The sequence below is a fragment of the Castor canadensis genome, chromosome 16, assembly GCF_047511655.1.
Source record: "Castor canadensis chromosome 16, mCasCan1.hap1v2, whole genome shotgun sequence".
Lineage (NCBI taxonomy): Eukaryota > Metazoa > Chordata > Mammalia > Rodentia > Castoridae > Castor > Castor canadensis.
Window position 1 is genome coordinate 68,321,025 of NC_133401.1, and position 12,261 is coordinate 68,333,285.

The window sequence follows — 12,261 nt, forward strand, 5'->3', positions numbered from 1 at the left end:
TCTCACAGCAACCCTCTAAGAGTTTCTTGTTTTTCTCTGTAATTGTGCCATCTGGTGCTTCAGATCAGAAACTAAAATGTCAGTAGGCCTTTAACAGTTTTTCTTCTGGGCTTTGACCTTTTGCCTTGTGTAACTGAAAGTTGCCTTTCTGTACTTAATGAACACTGTGTTCTAATACACCCAAAATTTACATATTATGAAGCTATGTATATTGTGTTGCAGTGAAAAATTACCTTTTTGGGCTCATGAAAAATAGGCCTGGGGTGCATTCTAATATAGATTCTAAGGAAGTGATGAGAGTGGGGAAAGGGAGGTAGAGAGAGAGAGAGAGAGAGCAGAAGAGAGAACCAAATAAAAGTAAAGAAAAGAAATGATAGGTTAAAAAAGAAAGAAGGAAAGAAAGCAGGCAGACAGGAAGGAAGAAAATGAGGAATGGAGCATACTAAAGACACACACCAGCACCATGAATGAGTTCTTAAGAGTCAAAGCAGATTCAATTCCAGAAGCAAATAAATATAAACCTATAGGTTGAGCATCCATGATTGGAAAATCCAAAATCCAAGGTGTTCCAAAATCTGCCTTGTTGGCAAGTGCCAACCTGATGGTACAGTGGAAAATTGCACAGGTAACCTTATGGGACAGGCTGTAGTCAAGAGAGAAATGCACCAAAAATATTGTATAAAATTATCTTTAACACCTGGGCATGGTACTCCCACTGGTACTCACTGGTACCAACTTAAAGTAGGAAAAAATATAAGTACATCCATACTGATGAAAACAAGTATTTGAATAAGGAAATAAATGTGAGAAGGAACCAACTTTCTTTACAGAAGATGTCCAAATAGTGTGATTAGACCCTCTCTTGCCTCTCCCCCACACACCAGAATGTGAAACTTAATATTCATCTCTGCCCTTGAGAGACAGCTGGACTTAGGGTCTTGCAGCCAAATATTATACACAAGGAACCATAATCTTTGCAGTAAATGTCAACTTCACCAAGGATATAGGTTAACATCACCTGTGATAACTAATGCTGATATCATGTATCCCTGATATGATGTGATGAGGATGTTTCATGTCTGTAGAAATCATCCCAAAAAGTCACAATAATAGTCTAATCATGAGAAAGTCAGAGAATTCAAATACAAGCCAGTGTTCAAAATACCTGGCCAAGATTCTTCAAAAGGGTTAAGAACATGAAAAACAAAGGCACTATTGAGGAACCATTACAGTCAGAAAGAACCAGTAAAGAGACATGGGTTGTAGTCATCTGTGGTGATATAATGAGAAAGGTTGTTCCAAACAGTTATCCCTCAGTGTCTGTGGTCTCACATCACAGAAACACCACCAACAAATGCAAAATATTCAAAAAAGAAAAAAGTGCTGTCTGTACTGAACAGGTGCAGACCTTTTCTTGTCATTATTCCCTGGAAATTGCAGTAAAACAACTATTTACATAGATTCACCTTTCATTGGGAATTACCAGTAAACTACAGATGATTTAAAGCATGCAGCAGGATGCTGCAGTTTATATGCAAATCCTACCCTGTTTTATCTAAGGGGTTTGAGCATCTGTAGATTTTGATATTTGCACAGGCTCCTGAAAGCATTGCCTGGTGGATATGGAGAGACAATGGTACAGTGGTCATTATGATGATTTGATAAAGTTGACATACAGCTCAGTGGCAAAGCCTGGAATGGGCAAGGACCTGAGGTGACAGAGTGAAGGAAAATCTTCCCAGTGTGTGACATGGCTACTGTGTTAGTCAGGTGTTCATTGCTGTGACAAACACCCGAGGGAGACAGCTTAGAAGAGGGAAGATTTTCTTGGGCTAATGATTTCAGATGTTTTAGTCCATCATGCTGTGGGGGGAATGGCAGAGCACAGGAGCTCACTTTATGCAGCCCAGGAAGCAGAGAGAGGAGGGCCTGCTCTCTCTGGCTTCCTCCCCTTTCCCCCTTTTATTCTGTCAGAGCACCTAGCATTTGGGATGGTGCTGCCAGCATTCAGAGTGGATCTTCCCCCGACTCCCCTAGTGAAGCCTCTCTGGACATGCCCTCATGGACACATAAAAAGGTGTCATTTATTAATGTCTTAGGCACTTCTCAACCCAATCAACTTGGCCAACAAGATTAACCTAAGTCCTATGGACTAAAACACACACAAATGTTGAATAAAGAGTTCTCTACTGCGAGTGGCAACACACATCTGTAATCCCAACTTGTAAGCAGGAGGATCTCAATTCAAGGCCAGTTTGGGGAAAGTTAATAAGACCCAATTTCAGAACAAAATACAAACAAAAGGGCTGGAGACATGGTTCAAATGGTAGAATGCTTGCCTGGCATGCACAAGGCCCTGGGTTCAATCTCCAGTACTGGGAAAAAAGTCTGCTTATTTCTCCAACCATCTCCTTTCTCATCCAGCAAAGTGGGGTGGAGGCGGCTGACTCTCACACCAGACAAAGGAACACTTGTTATGACAGCCACAGGCCAGGAGAAGGGAAATCTGGAGGCTTCAGGATTGCATCCTTAAAGCTGTTCCAGAGACCAAGGCTGAGCACAATGCCAGTAACCTTCTGAGCACCATGATTCATGCTGCCCAGCCAGGAAGGTCATCCTGACATCTTTGCCATTTTTATTACAGAAATGGGCAAAGCTCAGCCAATCAGAACAAATAATATCAAAGTGGCTTCCTACTTCTAAGACCAGGATAGCATGAGAGATTTATAATACAAAATTACCAGCCTCTGGTCAATAGAGAATCTGACCCTACCTAAGTACAGTCCTGGACTTAATGATAATGTCTGACAAAATAATATCTAGCATCAGAAGACCAGATGGAGGCCAGGAAGGTGTGTTATGGTCTTGACAAAGAACAAGGGGATTGACAATCTTAATTTAAATACTCAGACTAAGTCTTAAATAGACCACTGCCCATTTCTTGGCACTGTCTATCATGTGTCAGTTGGTTCTCCAACATCTTTTGCCACCCAACCAACTCCAAATATGCATATTCAGAATAACCTGAGGATAAGTTGGATCTGTTCCAAATTAGAATCCATGCTGGTGGAGTGGCTCAAGTGGTAGAGCACCTGACTACCAAATTAGAATCCATGTTCTTTCATCTTCTTCCTACTCCTTTGGTGAGAATAAAAAATGAGGCAGAGAATATATAGAAAAGAAAGACGACAGATTATGCAGTTCTGTAGGGACTCTATCCCAACAGAGACCTGAGCTATCCTTTAGAATAACAGGAAAATCTCAAGTCCTTGACTTCCAATATGAACACTAGTCCCCTTTCTTTCTTTAGCCACTAGGGAAGCTGATTCATTTGGGATCTGCAGAGCACAGACAAACCCCCTGTGAACTGCCTGTAATAAGGAGCTGTGGGGATTCTCTCTATAGTGTGGATCATAAAAACCCCACACACAATGAAACACGGCTACATTCCAGTCCAGAGGTTAAGAAGATAGACTGCTGCCCAAGACTCCAGGTTCTATGCCCACACCACAGAGCAGTGAGAAAAGAGAGGACACTACTAATATGTCTGTAGCCATGTGATCCTTTCCCAAACACTCCAATTTTTGCCCTAATTACTGATGGGGTGATTGTACTTGTTATCCTACACAGGACCCTATATGGTTGCAGAAGGTAACTCAGATAATGCACGGGGAAAATCCTTGCACATGTTGATCAGCTAAGCACCTTTAGATATTATTCAATCACTGCCTGAGAGTAATGCCTAACTAATTAACTCTAAGAAACAGAAAGTTCTGGTACTCTCTGGTACAGTGGCCTTGTCATTATCAACCTCACCCAGGTGAATGTGGATCCTACATCCCCAAAGTCACCAAAGCAGGACTTGTCTTCCATGTGGTGACTTGGTCAAGTTTGCTTCAAACAACAACCCCACATGAGTCTATAAAAAAAGGCCTCAGAGTCACCTAAATCCCAAATCCATAGAACTTCTGAACAGAGTACAAAATGAAGCAGGCTGCTTGGGGGTGGGTTGGTGCCCACCCCTGTGGGATCATGGGGTGGGAATATCATCATTTACATAGATGCTCCAGCAAGGATGTCCACAGGTGACAGGTGGAAGAAATACCTACCACAGTCCTTGCCACCAAAGCTCCTCTGCTCCAAGTAGGGCAGTTACAGAGTCCCCAATCAGGTGGGACAGTCACAGAGCCTCCAGTCAGTTCCCAGAGGCAAACGGAAAGACTCTGGTGCCAGAATCTAGAGAAAGCAATTCAGAGCAGTTCAGGCAGCTGGGTCAGGGATGACTGGAATGGGAGAGTTGCCCAGTCACTGTCACCACCTTGATGTGGATGAATATGTTCACACCTCCTGTCACATGGCCTTCTGATCGTACTCTTCTCAGTGTGAGAAGGGGCTGGTATTTAAGGCTGCATTTTCTCAGGGTTCTGTAAGATAGCAGACGTGGTCCTGAATAAAGGCTGCAACAGCCCTACTATTACACCCCTCTGGCTTCACTTTTCCAGACACTAACTACTCCCTCTCCAGCACCTCATTAAGTCTCCTCTATTGGATTGAGGGGAAAACCGATAAGAGCCATCTTCAGAAATCAAATTCTAGAAAGGCTAAACATGAGTCAGGGTGGGATTAGGAGTGTCAGCTTCTCCTGTCTTTCTCTGCCTCCACTTCCTCATGAGCCACAAAGGCAGAGATGGAATAGGAAGGACGCCAAAGGGGTTCCTTCTAGGTACAAAGTCCTGTCCAGCCATAAAGGGCATTTGATGTCTTTACTTAAGTAAACAACACAGTGGACCATGTCAACTTTTAAAAATATATATATTATTTCTTCTTACAATATATTAATTGAACAAAGGGGTTTCTATGTGATATGTCCACATGTATATAATGTGCTTTGAAGATATCAACTCCTCCTATTACTCTTAAAAAACACATTTTAAAAGTATATTTTATTCTCTCCCAATCCCCACAGTGTCCTCCTCCATAACCAGGCACTGTGTGACACTGAGACACTTCATGAACTTCTAACAAGTCTCAGTTCTTTTGGCTCCTCCTTGGCTTTGATCAAGCTAACTGTGAGTCTAGTAAGTGCTTTTTGGAATGCAGTGGTGTGGCCAGAGGGTGGGGTGTGGTCTGTGTTCTCTGGTGGCCCAACAGGGACAGAGGAGAGTGCTCCATATGTACAGCTGGATGATGAGTGAGTAACTGCATGAAGGTCCCCTCATTTTTCTATGTCACCTGTTTGAATTTGAATGAAAGTAGTTGTGAGTGTCTCTTAAGAATTCAAACTCTCTGTTTCTGGTCAAATTCACATTATGAAGGCATAATTACAACCCAAAAACCTACACATCACACTCATGCCAGGAAACTGCCCACAGATCCAGATGCTTCAAGTAATTTCTATTATTAAAATTTCATATACGTCCTTAGCATTTATCATAATGAGACCAAAATCCAAAATTCTACAAAATCCAAAACCTTCTATGTGCTCACATAAAGACACAAATGGAAAATTCTACACCTTGAGACTTTGTTTCAAAATTATGCACAAAATTATTATAATTTATATAAAGCTACCCACAGATATATAAAAGACACATTTAAGATATATAAAAAGCCACATATATTTATATATAAAAATATATCTTTTGTATGTGTAAAAGATATATTTAAAACATAAATGAACATTGTGTTCAGTCTTAGGTCCTATCCACAGCATATCTCATTCTGCAGATATAAATATTCTAAAATCTAAACTCTGAAACCTCTGGTCACAAGTATTTTGTATAAGTGGTACACAACCTGCATTTGGTTTTCTGGTTAAAATGGTAGAGGTGAGCAATTCTGCATTTAAAATTTAAAAAGTCAGCTTTCTGTAACCTTTGAAACTTTGTCCAAGTTAATCATCTCAGCTTTCAAAAATTCTTCAGAGTCTAGACTGCTGGAAGATAAGGAAGTAGTCACAACAGCTTCAAGTACAGCCTAGAAAGGATGACACATTGAAAGTGAGCAGCCAACTCCACAAGGGTTCCAGGGGCAACAGCAGGCCACCTCAATGACATGGGGCAGCCAAGAGAGAAGGATCATTTTCTTTGCTGCTCTGAGGAGTCACTTAACTGTGCCTCCCTGTCTTCTAGGGACTTTCATAACCTTGTTACAGAGGAAAGCTCTGAGACACACAGGTTCAGTGCAGACTGCTAAGCATGGGAGTTGTTTTTGGTTTTTTTTTTTTTTTTTGCAAAGTGACTCTCAATGAGTATTAGTTATTCCCTCTTGCCAACTGATCATTGCCCTGATTACAGCCAATTGTTATGAGGCTTGCTGATTTTTAAGAAGAGTCAGAAACCCAGATTTTCTATGAAGTCTTTGATTTTTAAATTATCAATAAAGGTGAAGTGTTTTGAATAACACTGAGCATCTGTCTATGCTAGTCTGCACTCCATTACTGTAACAAATGCCTGTGGTAATCAACTTATGAAGAGAAAAAGTTGATTTTGCTTCACAGTCTTAAAGAGGTGTTGGTCCAGGATCAGCTGGCCCCTTTGCTTTGGATCTATGGTGAGGCAGCACATGGTGGAAGCACACACTGTATCAAAACAAATCCCTATGTGTCCAGGACACGAAAAAGAGGAGAAGGGGCTGGGGACCTGCGATCGTTTTTAAGAGCACACCCCAATGACTACTAGCCACACCTCTTAAAGTTCCACCACCTTCCAATAGTACTACCCTGTAGACTAAGCCCTTAACACTGGGCCTTTAGGAGGCATTCTGGTTCTTAACTATAGCAAGAGCCAAACCAAATATGCCTTGAGGTCAGGTCTGGCTAACAGGAGCCAGTTTGCCCCATCTGGTCTACAGTGGTCACAGGTCCTAGCATACAGATACAGAAGCCACACATGTCATCCTTCTTCAAGGCATGGTCAAGGAAATTCCTGTTCACAGGTGACTTTGTTATTTGCCTGCACTGACACTGACTCAACACTGTAATCTCTCCACTCCACTCACTTAGACCTGCTTCAAGCACACATTTAAAAAAATTTTTCTTTGCACATGCTAGGCAAGCACTCTAACATACAGCTGCATCCCAGCCTTGCCAATTTTATTTCATAAATGTTCTCCTTTGGAACAACCAAACATTTCTCATGAAACACCATGACTGTACTGGATACTGGTAAATTTTGGTGTGCAATGACTTTGTGAATGCTCATCCTTTCATTGACCAGTCATGAGACTTCATGTGTGCTAATTTATTTCTGGGCACTGGGACACAATAGCAAAGGCCCTAGGGCAGAAAGGACTGAAGTCCCATGATCCTGGAAGGAGACACAGAAGAGAAGTTAGTGGGACTCAGTTGTGAAGAAGTTCCATGTATTGAGTTAGAAGAAGGATGGACTTTAGTCTGATTGGGACGAACTTCTATTGAGGACATTTTTGCAAAAGAGTGTTGGAATCTCTTGGAGTTTTTCAAAGATGATGCCAGCTACTGAGAGTAGAAAAGCCAGTGTAGCATCGCAGTGTCCTGAGTGACAGGTACCGATAGCTTGAGCTGGTGTCAGAATCATCCCGGGCTGTCCTGAAACTCTGCTGTGCAAGAGAAGCTTGCACCAAGTTGGTCAGTTAGAGTCCACATGGTGGAATCCTGAAGGTATAAGGCCTGAGCTTTGGGACTTTGTGGATCACCTTGTCCAGAGCAGAGGAGGAGCAGTACAAGGTCAATGGGTTAGGAAAGGCAGGGAACCTAGCTCCTTACACTTATTAGTGGCCAAACTCAGAACGGTCTTGGGAAAATCGTACACAGAACTGAGCATCATGGGCAAGAAGCTTCTGCTCCTGGCCTTTCTCCACATGTTGGTCACGTGTCACATCATAAGATTCTGGGACTGTTTGTCAGCACATTTCACAGGAGGCAATCTCCTTAATTGGCACTTTGAAGTCAGCACTCATGTCCAGTTTTCATTGGGTCCCATTAGCTTGCAGCTTCCATGTGATGAGGATGGGCTGGCTCTATCTAGGTTAAAGACTCAGTGATGGTGAGGCTGCACCCCTCATCACAGAGCATCTGAGAACCTACCAGATTGTCCACTCTGCAGTGGGATGGTTGACAGCACAGGTTCTGCATTCAGACCAGGGAGTCAAAGCCCTTTGTCACTTACTGTCAGTGTGGTCTGGAGCCAGTCACTTACTCTAAGCCTCATTCACTTCATCAGAAAAGTTTGGATGATAAAATTTCGTATTTTATATGGTAGGAAATGGAAAAGATTGCATGTTCAGTTTTTAGCATGTGAGTGCTCAACAAAAAAGCTGTGATTTTTTTTTAATAGATAAAAAACTGTATTCGTTTATTACAACAAACTAATTTGATCCAATTCTGAACCTACACTGACTCCAGTCTCCTCATTATCCACAGTGGGATGTCCTGGGGGAAGAGAATGAGACTGGAGTCAGCGAGTTCCTCCTGCTTGGCATCACCAGTGACCCAGGGCAGCGGCACATCCTCTTCTGGCTCTTCCTGTGTATGTACCTGGTCACTGTGGCTGGGAATGCACTCATCATCCTGGTCATCAGCTCTGACCCATATCTGCACACCCCCATGTATTTCTTCCTCACCAATCTCTCCTTTGTCGACATCTACTACCAATCTGATTCCCAAGCTCCTGGTCAACCACGTGACAGGAATATGGACCATTACTTACTCCCACTGTCTGACTCAGATGTACTTCTTCATCTCCTTTGCCAATGTGGACATCTTTCTGCTGGCTGCCATGGCACTGGACCGTTATGTTGCCATCTGCAGCCCCCTGCAGTATTACACCACCATCACTCCTGGGCTTTGTGGGGAACTGGCAGCTCTCATGTGGGTGGGCTCTGGCATCATCTCTCTGGTCCACACACTCCTCATGAGCAGACTGACCTTCTGCTCCTCAGCCCAGGAGATCTCACACTTCTACTGCGATGCTTATCTGCTCATGAAGATGGCCTGCTCAGACACACGTGTCAACCAGCATGTGTTCCTGGGAGCTGTAGTCCTCTTTGTGGCCCCCTGTGTGCTCATCATGGTCTCCTATATCCACATTGTTGTGGCTGTCTTCCAGATTCCATCTGCCAAAGGGAGGCTCAAGGCATTTTCCACATGTAGCTCCTACCTGTCTGTGGTCACTCTGTTCTATGGGACTGTCCTGGGGATCTACATATGACCCCCAATGACCCCCAGACTCCTTCTCAGCCCAGGACACAGTGGCAACCATCATGTACACTGTGATTACTCCCATGCTGAACCCCTTCATCTACAGCCTGAGGAACAAGGATATACAGGAGGCTGTGAGAAGACTTGTTAGCAGGGGTTCAAAACCCTCTTAGCAATGGCAAGTTCTAGACTGGTATCAGGAGAAGTTCAAGACAGAAGGCATGTAACATGACTCTGGACCAGAGTCATATTCTCCCAAACACCCATTCAGACTATTTTTAGAGGAAAATAATTGAGAAACTAGGAGGGAATTTTGTAATTATGAGAAGAGATACTTGTATCCGTGGGAATCCATCCCAGCTGCAGTGAACAATAATATTGGTTTAAACAAGAGAGGAAATTGCTTTTGTTCAGAGTGAAGAATCCATGGCTAGAAATGAGCTTCCTTCCAGGTCTCTAGTCTACCACCCACAGTGGGGCCTTCATCCTTTTGTTTCCAAGGATGGATGCTGAGGCAACAACCATCTTATTATTCCCAGGTGATGAGAGGAAGGGCGAAGGAGACAAATTTTCAAGGGCTTTCCCAGAGCCCCACTCGGCATGTCTTGCTCACATTCCAATAGCCACCCACTTGTAAAGCAGGCTGCAAAAGGCAGTTGCTATTGTTTGTTCATTTATTTCTTAAGGTTAGATACATCTCCACCTCCAAATAAATAGGGGTGCTCTTAGAAAGAGGGAGGAAGAAGTGGATAATGTACAGACAACTGGCAGGCACACTACAATATCCAAGACTCATTTTGCAACATTAACAAATGTAAATTCGCATTGTCATTTTGAGGAGAATAAACATACTCTCGTTGTGATTCTCCCAAGACTGATTGAATGTTAGGAAACAAACCACAGTTGGGGTCCTATATTCTTGAGGCTATATATCAGAGGACAAATTGACCCTTTAAATCCTAAACCTAAAAGTGAGTTTCCTGCATGTAGAGACAAGAAATATAAAGAAAAACCATCAGAGAGATTTTGCAGCACTAATATTTGGGGAGACGAATTTTTAAGGGGGAGCAGATTTCGTCTTTTCTCTATATGAACATATGTAGGAGAAAAATTCATGCTGTTCAAACTCTGCTCATTATAATGTTGATGTATATTGATGTTAAAACAAAGCACCAAAATATTCAAAATGTCATAAGGAGCACAATAAAACAATCTGGGAAAATATTAAGATTATAGGAAAATATCATATTTTTGAGGAGCTTTGTAGAACACCTCTTTCTAGGTTTGATGTCAAGGGCAAATCAGTACAAACTTTTTAAATCAGCTACCTGAGATTTCACATGAATCATGCCTTTGATTTTCTATGTGTTCTTATGCTTTGACATTGGGGGCCACTTTGATGGGAGAGGGATTGCCCCCTCAGCTAATTTCCTAGAGATTGCCAAAGATTCAACCAGGACAATGTCTTCATAGGCAAACTAACCAATCCAGAGGCCAGACCACCCCCACCTCCTCCACCAGCCTTTACACTCTGGCCCTACAAGCCCCTGTCATAGCCATCCCAAATCTAGTTATTGGGCTACTAGAGCCAGGACCTATGTCCAGGCCTCATGTAAATTATTCAAAACAGCAAGTTCTGTACCTGGGAAATGTGCCTCTCCCATCCCTCTGTGCAGAAACCACAATAAAGGCTCTTACTCACGTTCACCTGTGGATCCCTCCACTCCTGACCAACTGTGGTACTTCTCTCAGGTGGCCCTGCAGACGTGTCCATGCCTCAGTGCTAAGGATCAGTGAATGTGGAACCCCTTCCTTGGGGGCAGTAATTTTTGTGTCTGCATGTCTTACCAAACCTGATAAAAACAAAGCCTGGGCACATATTCTTTACAAACAAAAACAGACATCACAGAAAAAGTAAATAAAAAAAATCTCAACAAAGAAATAAGAAGGTAAATGAAAATTAACACAAGAAAATTTGCAACATAAATCTTTTGCCCAAAAGATAGGTTGGCACCTTGAGGAGACCCCAGATGGTCTCTTTCATGACAGGATGGAATCCAGTCAGAACCTGCCCACACATACAATGTCTTAAAATGAACCAACATACATCCTTTCCTGATGCTTCCTCCCAAGCTCCTGCAGAGCTCCAGAGAGGGTTCCCTCTGGGAGCCTATAGAAGCAGGCATCCCTCACCTGTGCACTGCCTCATGAGCACGGGAGGAAACCAATGACCTGCTTGACCCTGGCAGTAACTAAATAGCTTCCATAATCAAACATGCATGGCATGCCATTTATAGGACTCTACCATTTGTGAACAAGTTTCATACACACCTGCACAAAACATTATATTTCCTTACTTTGAAAGAAACTAATATTTAAGTGTGGATGGGGGAGTGGGAGCAGATGATGAAAATCCTTGAAACAATCAAGAGAACATTTAAATATCTCTATTTATTTATATTTATCTATCTGCAGTACTGGGTTTGAAGTAAGGGCCTTGAACTTACTAAACTGGCACACTATCACTTGAGCCATGTTATTTTTCAGGACATTTTTGAGGGGGTTGAGGTGGCTTTATGTTTGCAAGGTAGGTGCTCTAATGCTTGACCTATACTTCCAGCCCTTAGGTTATTTTTCTGATAGGGTTCCCATTTTTTTAATCTATTTTTTATTGTTTTATTATTGATATGTGCATAATATGGGCCCATGAGGCCCAGACCTCCCATCTGTTTCCACAGAGTTGTTCCATCTTGTACATATCATTTCTTTTTAAGGAAAGCTGTGGGTAAAAATATTTGACAACCATTGATCTGAATCAACTCCTTTTGCCTCGAATGAGAAGACAACAAAGAGCTCACAGAGCAGAACAGCTCACAGAAGGAAGCCTCTTTCAAGACAAAGAACCCAGAGCTCAGACCCCTTGGCCTTTGGTCCAGGATAGTGTATGAAACCATTTCCTATGGCTGCTCCAACAAATGACCATAAACCACACAAATATTTTCTCTTACAGTCCTGAAGGCCGAAGTTTGACATGAGTCTCACCAAGCTTGTTCCTGGATGCTCGAAGGAAGAATCTGTTTCCC

At 42.6% G+C, this 12,261-nt stretch overlaps 1 pseudogene; it reads left to right on the forward strand.

Annotated features, from left to right (window-relative positions):
• Positions 1 to 538: 538 nt before the first annotated feature.
• Positions 539 to 9,351, forward strand: LOC109703439 (olfactory receptor 1D2-like; annotated as a pseudogene).
• The last annotated feature ends 2,910 nt before the right edge of the window (positions 9,352 to 12,261 follow it).